Source organism: Furipterus horrens, unplaced genomic scaffold, assembly GCF_987537825.1.
Source record: "Furipterus horrens unplaced genomic scaffold, mFurHor1.1.pri manual_scaffold_29, whole genome shotgun sequence".
NCBI classification, from domain to species: Eukaryota; Metazoa; Chordata; class Mammalia; order Chiroptera; family Furipteridae; genus Furipterus; species Furipterus horrens.
Genome location: NW_028327199.1, coordinates 628400 through 642583, shown reverse-complemented (window position 1 = coordinate 642583; position 14184 = coordinate 628400).

The window sequence follows — 14184 nt, the reverse complement described above, 5'->3', positions numbered from 1 at the left end:
TTGGAAATCAATCTCAAGGGAAAAACTCAAAAACACTTAAACACGTGGAGAATGAATAACATGATATTAAGTAATGAATGGGTTAACAATGACATCAAGGAAGAAATCAAGAAGTTTCTGGAAACAAATGATGATGAATACACAACAGCCCCAAACCTATGGGACACAGCAAAATCAGTCCTGAGAGGGAAGTTCATAGCAATACAGGCTTACCGAAAAAGGACAGAGGAATCCCCAATAAAAAATCTAACCCTACACCTACAAGAACTAGAGGAACAACAACAAACAAAGCCCAGAGTGAGAAGAAGGAAGGAAAACATCAAGACCAGAGCAGAATTAAATGACATAAAGACTCAACAAACTATTCAAAACATCCATAAAACCAGGAGCTGGTTCTTTGAAAAGACAAACAAAATTGACAAACCTTTAACCAGGCTCATCAAGAAAAAAAGAGAGAGAACCCAAATGAACAAAATCAAAACTGAAAGAGGAAAAATCACAACTGATACCACAGAAATACAAAAGATTATAAGAAATTACTACAAACAACTATGTGAAAAGAGATAGGAATGATATGAAACCTGGATGAAATGGGCAAATGTCTGGAAACATATCATCTTCCAAAACTGAATCAAGAAGAAACAGGAAGCCTAAGTAGACCAATAACCAAGTGTGAAATTGAAGCAGTAATCCAAAAACTCCCGGCACACAAAAGCCTTGGACTGGATGGCTTTACAGGTAAGTTTTACAACACATTCAGGGGAGAACTAACTCCTATCCTTCTCAAACTACTCCCAAAAATCCAAGAAGAGGGAAGACTCCCAAAATCTTTCTATGAAGCCAGTACTACCCCAATTCCAAAACCAGGTCAAGACACAACAAAGGAAGAAAACTACAGGCCAATATCGCTGATGTACATCGATGCTAAAATCCTCAACAAAATATTGACAAACCGGATCCAGCAGCACATTAAAAAGGTCGTCCACCACGAGCAAGTGGGATTCATCCCAGGCATGCAAGGATAGTTTAATATTCACAAATCAATAAACATAATGCACCACATAAACAAAACGAAAGACAAAGAAAAGAATCACATGATCATATCCATAGATGCTGACAAAGCATTTGATAAAGTAAAACACCCATTTTGATGAAGACACTCAGAAAAATGGGAATTGAGGGAGCATACCTCGACATAAATAAAGGCCGTATACGAGAAACCTGAAGCCAACATCGTATTCAATGGGCAAAAACTGAAACATTCCCCCTAAGATCAGGAACAAGACAAGGATGTCCACTTTCTCCTCTCTTATTCAACATAGTTTTGGAAGTCCAAGTTACAGCAATCAGAGAAGAAAAATAAATAAAAGGCATCCAAACTGGAAAAGAGGAAGTAAAGTTATCATTATTTGCAGATGACATGATAGTGTACATAGAAAGCCTTATAGATTCCACCAAAAAACTACTCTGCCTAATAAGTGAATTTGGCAAAATAGCAGGGTACAAAGTCAATATTCAGAAATCAAAGGCATTTCTGTACACCAACAATAAAATGTTAGAAATAGAAACTAGAAAAAAACCCATTTGCTATAGCAACAAGGAAAATAAAGTACTTAGGAATAAACTTAACCAAGAAGGTAAAAGACCTGTACTCGGGAAACTACAGAACACTGAAGAAAGAAATTAAGGAAGATACTGATAAATGGAAGCATATACCATGTTCACGGATGGGAAGAATCAACATCATTAAAATGTCCATACTACCCAAAGCAATTTATAGATTTAACACAATCCCTATTAAAATATCAACGACATATTTCACACACCTAGAATAACTACTTCTAAAATTTATAGGGAACCAAAAAAGACCACGAATAGTTGCAGCAATCTTGAGGAAGAAGAACACAGTAGGAGGACTCACAATGCCTGATATCAAACTGTACTACAAAGCCACGGTGATCAAGACAGTCTGGTACTGGCATAAGAACAGAAATATAAATCAGTGGAACATAGAGAGCCCAGAAATAAACCCACGTCTCTATGGTCAACTAATATTTGACATATGGGGAAGAAACATAAAATGGAGTGAAAAGAGCCTCTCCAACAAATGGTGCTGGGAGAACTGGACAGGGACATACAAAAAAATGAAACTAGACCACCAACTTACACCACACACGAGAATAAACTCAGGATGGATCAAAGACTTAAATGTAAGCCGTGACACCATAAAAGTCCTAGAGGAAAACATAGGCAGGGAAATCTCAGATACTCAATGTAGCAACATTTTCACCAACATATTTCCTAGAGCAAAGAGTAAACAAATGGGAGCACATCAAACTAAAGAGTTTCTGCTCGGCAAAAGAAAACATCAGCAAGATGAAAAGTGAACCAACCATATGGGAAAACATACTTGCCAATGTTACCTCAGACAAGGGTTTGATCTCCAAAATATATAAAGAACTTATAAGGGTTGGTGAAATATGGGGTGGTCTTCGGGCTTCACTTTAAAACTGGATTCTCTTTTCTATCCTAATGGCTTGGACATAAAGGGCCCAGAGGTGTGTGTGTGTGTGGGGGGGACTAAAATACTCCCCTCAGCCCAAAATTAGTACAGTGGACAAAAGGGCTTCGGACAGGTGTGATGTGTCTTGCACACCCTCTGTGAAAAAAGCCTTTTTCTTTTTCCTAAAGTGGCACATGGAAAAATTGTCTTCGGTAAAGATTTATTTCATTTACTTACAGCACATGGGCATGAGGACTAAGGGAGTAGGAGGTGAGCAGATTGGAAAGGTGCCTGGCAAGCACACAGTAGGTCTGCAATAAATATTAGCCAAGCAGGATTTCTTGGGCTGTATCCTGAGCCCCATTCTCTCTCCTCCCTACACCCTTCCTCTCACTTCTATTCTCTCCCAGAACTTTGACTTCTTCTGTAATGATTCCCAAATGTATTTGCAGCATGGAACTCTTTCCTGAGTTTCACATTCCTGTAGCCATATGTCCCTTGTTAATAATAAATATAAAGTTTATGAATAAACCATGTTGATTGCTAATAAGCCCTCTTCCCTTAGAAGCAGCACTTACAAGAATGTTCTTGACTTTTTATTTGAGCCAGTCCAAGTTTATTTATTTGAACAGTCCACTTCAACACAGGTGTCCAGCTCTAGTTGTAAACTGGGAGAGGAACATGAAAGGTTGGGGAAGGAAATTAACAGTGTGTGTAGGACTGCCTCTGAATTTCTGCTTGTTATCCAAAGCAGGTGTATATTCAAAGATAGCTCTACCCTTCAACCCTTATCACCTTCCTACCACCAAGTCATGAACACTGGGATTGTTGAGAGTGTGGTCAAACATGTGATCTCAAGGACCCTGACAACAGGCTATAAATGCTCCAGAACAGGAGACATATTCTGGTGATAAATAGCTACCTGGCACTTTGTTAAGGCTCCACATGCCTTAACCCACTTAAACATCATTATCAACTCCAAGGTGAGTGCTGACAATAGTCACATTTTCAGGTGGGTTCACGCTGGAATAGTAAAAGTTGTTCAAGTTACACAGCTAGAAAGTAGAGGAACAAGAATATGAACACGTACTGTCATACTCCAGAGCCTCACTCTGTTCATCAAGGTTCCTTAACCCCAGCACGAGTGACATTTGGAGCCAGATACCTGTGCTGTGGAGGACCTCCTGTACACTGTAGGATGTTTAGCAACACCACTGGCCTCTACCCACTAAATGTCAAAAGCAAACCCCAAGTGGTGACAATCACAAATGTCTCCAACATTGCCCAATGCGTCCTAGGGAGTAAAATTACCTCCCATTGAGAATCCCTGCTATAGATAGGAGTGGGCTAGTTTAGAGATTAAATAAGTTGCCGATCCATGATAACTAGTAAAGAGTCCAACCTGTATTCAAACCTAGCATGACTTGATGCCATATATTATGGCATATTAATCAATATGGCAGAAAATACAAGAGCCTCCTCCACCACCACCCCCCAAAAAAAGAAAGAAAGGAGGAATAAAAGAAAATAAATAAGATGATTCTTTTCAAATGAGTTGCTTTTGTTTAAAGCAAAAGAAAGAGAACAGAAGTAGTCCCTAAAGACTGTTAAAGAAACAGACTGTCAAAGATTGTTTTAAGAAAAAGAGTCTCTAATGTACTTAAACTTAACTAAGAGTACGCAGGAACATTCTATGAAGCAGTGTTTCCCAGACTCAGCTGTGTATTATAACGTCCCAGGGAGCTTTAAAAATACTGATATGAGTCCCAGCCCCAGGAGATTCTCATTTAATTGGTCTAGGATGTGGCCAGTGTTTAGGGATTTTTAAAGCTCTCCATGTGTTGCCCGCATGAATCCAAAGCTAAGAACCACTGCTATAAACAATTAAACTAACCTTATCAATTATGCATATTAAATTGATTATATTTCTTTAGCTTAATAGAAAACCAAATGGTTACTTAATAAACTGACTATGTACACTATTCTCAACATCCATTGAGCTACTGATCATCAAATTTGTAGACATCCATAGCATTCTATAGCCAGAAGGGAAGTATTCTCTAGTTCCTAACCTTTGGGCCATCTAGCCTCCCATCATTATTTGCAATAGAAAATGAGCAAAAAAACTTGGAAAGGATATTTGTTATTTCATAATTTTTACAACATCGTAAAAACAAATTTTAGTTATTGGATAAAATCTGGTTTAGAATGGTTTTGAGGCTCTAAACATTCTTTTTATTATTCCAATATGTTTGACTGAGTGGTTTTTTCTAAAAGTTAACCTTGTCTCTACTATCATGAATAATCTAGAACTCAGTAGATGCATCAGTTTCTAATATGTGATTTATTCAGATGACAATAGGGCCTTATAGGTTTTCGTTAAGATAGTCTTCAAACTATGGAAATGATAACCATTTTTCTCAGCGAGCTTTCTGTCACAAAGACCAGGGAATCTTGTCTAATATGAACATAACCCTGCTGTTCACTCCAAGTATACTTCTTTTCCTTCCCTGGGCAATCTACACCTGCACATAAGCAATAAAACAGTGTGCGCGTTCTGATCATTTCTCCAATACCGATGACCTTTTCTAATCACACTGGACAAAAACTTGTCTAGCAATTTGCATTGATTCTTAGAAGACGGTCATTTCTCAAACACGCATCTAAATGTAGGTCATTTCTCACATACTGATCCATGGAATCTGCAAGGTTCTTCAGAATTAAACAAAAGAAACCAAAAATTATGTCCCGTTACAAGTTATCTTTCAATCACTACTCTGAAGATTAAGGGGTGGGTTTGCTTATTCTGTTTTGTGGTTTTTGCCCATTTTGTTGGGGCTTTTTTGGAGTAAGAAGAAGGCTGGGAAGTATAAAAACCTTTCCCCAGCCCTGTAAGTTTATAAATACCTTTCAAGAGTTGGATGGAGCTCAATAAGCTATGGTAGAAATGCTCTTCAAAAGAGTCTATACTTCCGTAATGGCTACCATTAGATTGGAGCCTTACTTTAGACACCAGAACTCAAAATAGCACTGACTCTGGGTAGCAGCAATATCTGAATTTATCTAACACCTAGATTCCCAGAGAGTTATGTGTAACTTAATTACATTTAATTCTGTTTTAATTATACAAACGGTCCACTATATCCTGCAGTTAACTCTTTCATTTAAAACAGATGAGGGCAGAGAGCACAAATGCTTACTTCTTTTGAGTCTCCATTGCATCTAGTAACCTGGTTTATGTTTAAAATATGCTTTTGTGTTCAAAATACGTGCTATTTCTTGGTTGTCAGAGGTAAATGATTCTTGCATCACAAATGATTATTCTCTAATTTCTGCTTTTCCTTGTTCCACTGCTCCTTCTATACTAGAGAGAAATTTAGACCAGGATAAAGTCTATGAATGGGAAGGATGAAGTGACCAGGAAAAAGAATGGTGCAGATGTGAGCGTGGGTTTTTTGATGACTGTTGATTACTTGACTCTGGCTTTCAGGTTCCATCGATTGGTTGGGGTCGACTGGATTGACTACCATTATGCTTTGTTTCTGAGAGTGAGCATTTTATTTTCCGTGCAGCAGCATGCCCCTCGTGCATAGGTCATTTCCCTGAGACCTCAAGTATCCAGGAAACAGCTAAGAGCTAGGAAATAAGTCTGAACACTTCTGAGCATCCAAAATAGATATGGCCATTTCCCCACTGTCCAAAACCTTACATAAAGTGGTAAGCCCTTTAGAGCTCCCTGCACGTAATTCTCGTAAACTGAACTGTGTGAGTTTCTAACAAGGCATGTTAGAAGCAGCACATTTGTTAGGAGGTTCGCAAAAATAAGGCTGCCAAAGCCTGAGACACTGGCAACCACGAAATGGCACCTGAGAGACAGCAAGAGAGAAAAAGACCAAACAACAGCAACAAGATAGAAGACCTGACAAAACAAGAACCAAGGAATCAAAACTCAGATATCTGATCATGCCTTGTAGAGGCAAATAACCCTATAGTTGGACTGCATGTAAGGGCAACATTGTATTCTAATGGGGAGAGATTGAGTCATGGTGACAAAACTGAGAAAGCCAAGAGTAAGATACACCCAGGAAACTGTTGGAGGGGGCAGAAAAGTATGCAATATGCTTTAGATCTATAGCCAACATCGTTTTGCAGTTGTTTTTGTGTTTAAGTGAGCGAAGATCATGGGGGGAAATGATATCCTAATTCTTAACCAGTTAACAGTTTTTAACAAAAAACCCATTCTTATTTAAATGATTTAAATAAGTCATTTAAATATGCCACATCCTTCGTAACATGCTGGATACATTAGGCATTACTGTATTTCGAGCAAAGCATGAAAATCTCTTTAGAAGTGTCGTGTTCTACGAAGTGTCACCATTACAGCAATGGAAGGAGAGACAGAGAGAGAAAGAGATACAGAGAGACAGAGATTCCAAGTTCTGTCAGGGTTATTACAGTTCCATCTTCCTTGCGTTTCTTTTCCAGCCACATGTGCTTTCCATTTTGACATAGTTACTAACACAATATTTAATTCATTCTGCTTTTATTTTATTTACTATCCACCAGACTTATCTTTCCATGTACCTCCATAATAGTCTCAATTTTCATTTTGATGGCTGCCATGTTCCTAAATTGCTTCCAACTTCACTAATTATCCATAAGAACTAGTGTAATAAATAAACATCTATACATATATAGCTATTATGTGCTTTTGTAGTTCTGAATTACAAATGTACCTAAGGTAGAGTAAGAAACGTACCTGAAGAGTGACCAGCTTTACAAGACTGTGGTAAAAATAAGGTCAAAACACTAATCAAAGCCCTCCTCCTAAGATTAGCAGTAATCTAATCCCGCGCGTAGGCACGCAGCGCCCAGAGGAACACGCGCTTTGCAGCGGCCCCTTGTCGCCTCTCCCAAGCGCCCGGGACCCACGTGCGTCCTGCTCCGCGGGCACAGGCTCCCAAGGCCGCGGGCGGCGGGGCTCACCTGCGAGCCCCTTCAGCCCGTCCGTGAACAGGGACTGGAACTCCGGGGACTGCAGCTTCATGGTGAACAGCTGTCGCTCCAGGGCGCGCAGTCCCGTCCGGCCACCGCCCCGCCACCAGCGCTGCAGGCACCTCAGCATCTGCGACACACGCGCGCGCGCACGGACGCGGGGCTTAGAAGCGGCGCTTGCAAGGGAAGGCGCGACCGCGGCCTCACGTACCGGCCGGAGCCGTGCTCTCCGCGCGGATGGGAAGGTGAAGCCGCCGGCGGGGGCCCGGACCTGCAGGGACACCGGTCCTCCCGGGGCCGGCTAGGGTTCGCCAGCCGCGCTCCGGCCTGGGGGCCTCCGAGGCCTCCCGAACCCGGCGAGTTCGCTGCCGCCGGGCCAAGCAGCTCCCCCGCCCCCGCCCGCAGCGCAGGGCTTCCCGCTCCGGGCGGCCTCCCTCGGGGCGGCCGAGAACCGCTCCTGTTGGCGGAAAGCAGGTGTCGGGGGCGGCGCTGCCCGCCCGGGACCAGGGACCGTCCCAGCCGCCGCGGGACGGGGCTCGGCCTCCGCCGCCTCCGCTCGGACCACCGGCGGGGACACGCCCGAAGCGGTGTCCCCACACCAGGCGCCGGACCGAGGCTCAGCGCGGCCCCGGGGCCGCAGCCGCACGGGACGGGAGGTGTCCGGGGACGCCCGGCAGCTCCGGCGGGTTCTGGGCCCCAGGACAGAGGGGTCTGTCGCCACCCGGGCCGCCGTCGGGAGCGCGGGCCCCGCGCGTGGATCCCCGCCCGCTCCGCTCACCCGCCTCGCGCAGCTCTGCACGCACTTCCTGGCGGCGGCCTCCGTGACGTCACTCACGCGCGCCGGCCACCGGCCAATGGGAAGGGCCAGAAGGGCGTGGGCGGGGCCGGGCATGCGCTGTGTCAGTGGCGGGTCCCCGCCCCGCCCGCCCCGCGCGGGGGTGGCTGTCCCCGTGTCCTGCGTACCTGAGTGACGCCCTCATCCCCGGGAGACGCGCCGCGCCCGCGTCCCCGCGTCTGCCGCTGCTCCGTAAACGCCGAGCTGCTGCGTTTGCCCGCTCCCGGGTTCGCACGGGGTCTGCGCGGGGACAACGCAGTTGTTAAAACAAGCGGAACCGGGGCGCAGCGTCGGGGCCGCGGCGGGGTGTTCACGGCGCGCGCTCCGCCGAGACCTGCAGGCCCTCGGTGTCCGGTCCCGGCCTGTGTGTCGCCGGCGCGGTCCCTGGGCCGCAGGCGTCTGCAGATGGAGAGGGAAGGGCTCGAATTTGACTCCGCTCGCTCGTTTCTTCCGAAGCAGGACCGGGGAGGGAGCGGCGACGGAGCCGGAGCCCAGCCCCGAGCCCTAGCCCGGGAGAGTTCCCGCGCGTCCCGCCGGTGACCCCAGGAGAGAAACACAGTCTGCAGCTCATGACGTCTCTCTTAACGCTTTTAAAGTTCTTTTCAATGAAACTTGAAGTTACCCAGTTTCTCTAAAACGCCCTAAAAAGCCTGTCAGCCGTGGCGTTCCTGTGGCTTCCGACGAGCAGACCCGTCGTCCTCAGGGTGTTAGGGACCCCATTCTGAGCCGCCACACAGACGAGCTCTGGTTCCACCCGACTTTCTTAACGCAGGAAAGAAGGCGTGCACCGCCCAGGCTGGCGTGGTGCAGCGGACGAGCGCCGGCCTGCGGACCGAAGGGTCGGGGTTCGATCCCCGGTCAGGGCACAGGCTCTGGGCTGCGGGCCGGTCCCCAGTGGGGGGCGTGCGAGAGGCAGCCACGCATCGGCGTTTCTCTCCGTCTCCCCGTCTCTCTAAAAATAAAATAAACAAAAACATTTTAAGAACAAAGAATGCAAATATCCTGTACTTACCCCAACTCGACTGACCAAGGAAAAAAACTAGAGAATTCAATGTAGAAGTTTGTCAGTGCAGCTCTGACAGATAAAAGGAGACATTGTGACGATTTTACACCAACCAATTCGACACTGTAGGTGAAGGACAAATTCTTAGAAAAATGCATCTTATCAGAACGGAAACAAGATGAAATTTAAAAATCTGAATAGCTCTTTACTATTAAAGAAATTGAACTTTGTTGAACAAACTTCCCACAAAGATAATTCTACAGCCGGACGGTTTCGGTGGTCAAATTTATCAACCACCTGAGGGAGAAATAGCACCAAACTTGCACAATTTTTGTTCAGAAAATAGAAGAGGGGACACGTTTCCTCTCGTCTGAGGTCAGCGTGGCGCCGATTACGACACTGAAATAAATATTATCAAAAATATACAGATCAATATCCACATGAACATAAACACAAGCGTCTCTAGTAAAATATGAGCGACCTGGGTTAATCGAGCTGAGTTCATTTTAGGAAAGCGAGATGGATCTAACATTTGAAAACCAATCTACGGGATTCACCATATTAACCGGCCAAACAGGGAAAACTCCATGACCATCCCAACAGGTGCAGAAAAGAGCACTTAACATTAAACACCGATTCCTGATAAAAAAAAAAACCTCAGGAAATAAGATTAGAGGAATTCCTATGCAATTCTATACAAACGTGTAGTTCATATACTTAATGGCAAAATGTGGACTTTCTCCCTAACAGCAGCAGTCAGACACGGCTGTCCAGCCTCAGCAATCCCTGTGCACAGTTCATACCCATTCCCATAAGGCAGGAAAAGAAAGGGTGCAAAATCGGGAAGGAAGCAAAAGTGCCTTTGTTGTACATGAAAATGGTCTACGCAGAAATCACAGAGATCAATTAAACAACGTTCGAACCAAGAAGTGAATTTAGCAAGGTCTTCGGATTCAAGGTTAATATATAAAAATCAATTGTATTTTTATATAGTAGCAGCAAATAGTTATAGATTCAAGTAACTAAAATGTATAGAGATATATAGATACAGAATACAGTATTCCCTCACTTGTTGCGGGTATTTTTTTTCTATCCATTAGCAAAAAACAACTAGACCATGAAAAAAATTTTAAATATATGTTTTAGCCCAGTCTGGGTACTACAGTGGTTAGTGTTGCCCTGATACGCCAAGGTTGCAGGTTCGATCCCCAGTCAGGGCAAACATGGCTGTACAAAAATTCACCAATTTTGATAAATTTTTTAAAAATGCACACTGTTAAAATGGGTTTCTCTTTTCTATCCTAATGGCTTGGACAGAAAAGGCCCAGAGGTCTGAGAGGGGGAAAAACCTAAACTATTTACCTCAGCCCAAACTAAGTATAATGGGCAAAAGGGTTTTGGACAGGCGAGATGTGCCTAGCACACCTTCTTACAAAGAAGCTTTTTTTTTTTTTTTCCCTAATATGGAACATTGAAAAATTAATCCCTGCCTTTTGTCATCTAGTAGTTATGGATTGAATGATGTCTTTTAACCTTTTACGCCAAATCTGTTGCCCTCAGAACACAACAAGGACACCAGCCTGTTAAACCAAGCACGCCGTTGTCCGGGGACAACCAACTGACCTGGAGTCTGCACGATCCTTCCCCTTGTGGGAAGCCCACCCTCCCCTCCACACCCCCACTCTTATTAGGGTTTTCTGGACCCCAGGGTAGGTAGGACGACGACCATGTCCAGCTTGAAGCAGCTAGAGGAGCTTGAGACCTTCGCCCATTGTCCTTTACAAGATTACAAAGCGTCCTAATATTTGAGAGGGGGGGGATAGTTAATTTTTACGAAGCAGGGGTATGGACTTGGGGGGGATTGCTGGGGGAGGGGTGTGCTGGGTGGAGGGGAACAAGGGGGAGAAAATTGGAACTGTTGTAACAATATAATCAATAAAAAACATTAAAAGAAAAAAATAAAAAATAAAAAAAATAAAAGGTTGGAAAAAAAAAATGCACACTGATAGGACAGCTGTCACAATACAATCTAACAAAATTGTTTCAGATGAAGTTAAAGACAACTAAGCACTGTAGAGTCATCGTATGAAAAAAACTAAACAAACTTTCTTGGCCAGCCCAATAGTCTCTGTGCCAGTCCCACACCAAGGGTGAGTGAGAACCAGGAACAGAAAGCGCAGTTAGGGCCGGGCCGGGCCTATTCTGCCGGGGACACCGCAGGGCCCGGCCCATTCTCAAGTCAGGAGGCCACATTTATGGGGAAGAAAAGGCAAGAGAATGAGGTTGATCCCGTTTAGAAATACACGTTGTCCTTCACTGTGTGCCGGCCGTAGGTCGTACAGTTACCGGTGCTGGTGTGAAACCTGGGGGTGCTGCCCGGGGCCCTCCTCGTGCCCCTTCAAGGTGCCATCAGGAGCGGACAGCTTTCCTCCTTCTTTGGGTAAAGGAGGCCTTGGGTCCGGCGTTTGTACGCGTCTGGTGTCCCTTCGTTCCTGTGCCTTTGGTGGAAAGCGCTCCCTCTCTGCAAACCGGAGAGGGCAGGGGCACGCACCCAGCAGTGGCGCCTGTCGCACGGCTTTCACCCCCGTCCCGCGCTCCTTCTGCAGATGATCGCTGGGCGCCACGGTGCGCCCCTGGCCCGTGGGTGCTCGCCGCGCCACGAGGCTCCCCGGGAGCTCCCCGCACCCAGGGCGGTGCCGCGCAGGGCGGTAACTCACCAGTCCCCGCCAACGCCGGGAAGCCCGCGTCCCCAGAAGGAGGCCGAAGCCCGGAGAGGCTCAGTGGCCTAGGGCCCCGCAGGGAGCAGGCAGGGCGGACAGACACGCAGACGCGCAGACTGAGCTGACGCTGGAGCAGGACGGGGAGCCTCCCGCGGGGCCGCCCACCGGGGGACGGCATTTGGATTTTATTTTCCTGGTAATGGGAAGACGGAGAAGGTTTCTCGGTGGGGGCTTCAGGAATCACTTGTGTCTCCGGCCAGTGGGCTGGTGGCAGCATGGACCCCGGGCAGCAGGGTGGTGGGACCGGACTTCTCCCTGTCGCAGGGCGGGAGGTCAGAGGTCAGAGTCTCTCCTGGGTTCACAGGCTGCGCACTTCTGCAGGCCCCTGGGGAGAGTCTCTTCTTGTTCGTTTTCCAGCTCCTAGAGCTGCCCGTCCTGCCCCCACTCCCCGCTCGCCCCCAACAACCCAGGACAGTCTTCCCATCAGGAGACCCTCCGCGGACTCACCGCCACAAAGACACATCCATGGGCTCTGGGAACTGGGGGCCGCCGCCGCGCTGCTGCAACCCCACGACCATGCTTTGCGGAGGTGGGGGTGGGGTGGGGTGGCACAGAGGCACTGAGGGCTGAGGTCACAGCACAAGCCGCCCGCCCCGTGGGCCGCCGGCCACGCCGACCTCCTCCACGTTCGCCTGCTGCTGGGTCGCAGGCAGACGGTTTGATTTCAGGAAAACGCAGAATGAATTGCTCAGACCCCAGGTCCTGGCCCCTCCGCCAGGACCGCACTCTCCGGGTCTCCAGCACCCGCTGTCCTGCTACATCGCTGCTCCCAGCAGCCCTTTCAGACAGGACAGAGCGGGGAGGGGAAGCCTCACCGAAAAGATACGAGTTTCCAGCGACGGATATCAGCCCCTTGGGGCTGAGCGCGGGGGCGATCTTCAGGGCCCACGGGAACATGGTGCGACCTAACTACAGTGTTCGGCCCGGGTGGGGGGCGGGGCCCTGTCCTGGAGGCCCTCACCCCCCCCTGTTCTTGTTCCTGGTGAGACCCAGTAATTTGTAGAGAAGAACTCGTCCCGTTTCAAGAACGGGTTCTTCCTTTGAAGCAACAAAAAGTACCCATTTGAAGGAAAAGGCACTCACGCGTCCTGTTCTCACAAAAGTTTAACAGGAGCCGGCTCCCGCCGAAGACCCCCGAGAGGCGGCGTGAAGCCCCTCCTGGCCCAGGGGGGCCGGGCGCTCGCTCGGGCTGGGGCATGTCACACACACACACACACACACGCACACACACACGCAACCTCATTTTCCATTCCAAAGGGGTAAGGGAAGAGACCAGCCCATTTCAGCGGCTCTGAAATGTCATCAGGGGCTGTTAACTTCAGCAGATGGGCCTCCGCTGGGAGTTACAAGGACAGCGGCCCCAGGGTGACGCCAGGGAAGAGTCACCTTCCCAGTTCTGGCTGGTCAGCAGCCTCGGGCCAGAAGCACCAGGGTCAGACCGACTTCACGGCTCCTTCCGCCTTCAGAGGCAGGTGGGCGGGGGACTCCCCATCAATAGGCACAGCTCCTCTCTGGACTGAAAACTGCACCGTCCGGTGGATTCTGACAAAGCCCAGCCGAATAAAATGAAGAGCCTCCCTGACATCTAGCAATGGGCACAGAGATGAACATAATGTTCGGTGTGGGATAAAAATAAACTAGAGACAAGAGCACACGCAGGGGAATGGGGGGGGTGGAGAGAGAGAGAGAGGGCTGCCCGCAGGAATGATGTTCAGGCTTCGTCTGAAATAACTTTAACTTTCTTACGAGGAACCCCACCCCCACCCGTTCGTACCTGTCAGATGGCTGCTTTTGGAACAGTTATGACCGTCCTAGAATTCATGTTTTCCACGCCGGGCGATGTGACGTGGGTGGCATCCTACAGAAGCTGTGCTGAGTTCTCTGAGCCTGTGGATTCATGAAAAAAATAAAAACATGCCCTGAATGGTCACTGGTTCCGAGTGAATGGCAGGCGCTGGGGACGACCCTGCGCCCAGTCTGCGACCCGGAGCCCCGCCATGAGGAGCTGCAGCCTCAGTCACAGCCTCAGTCACAGCTCAGCCCCTCGAGCCAGGACCCCGTGCACATC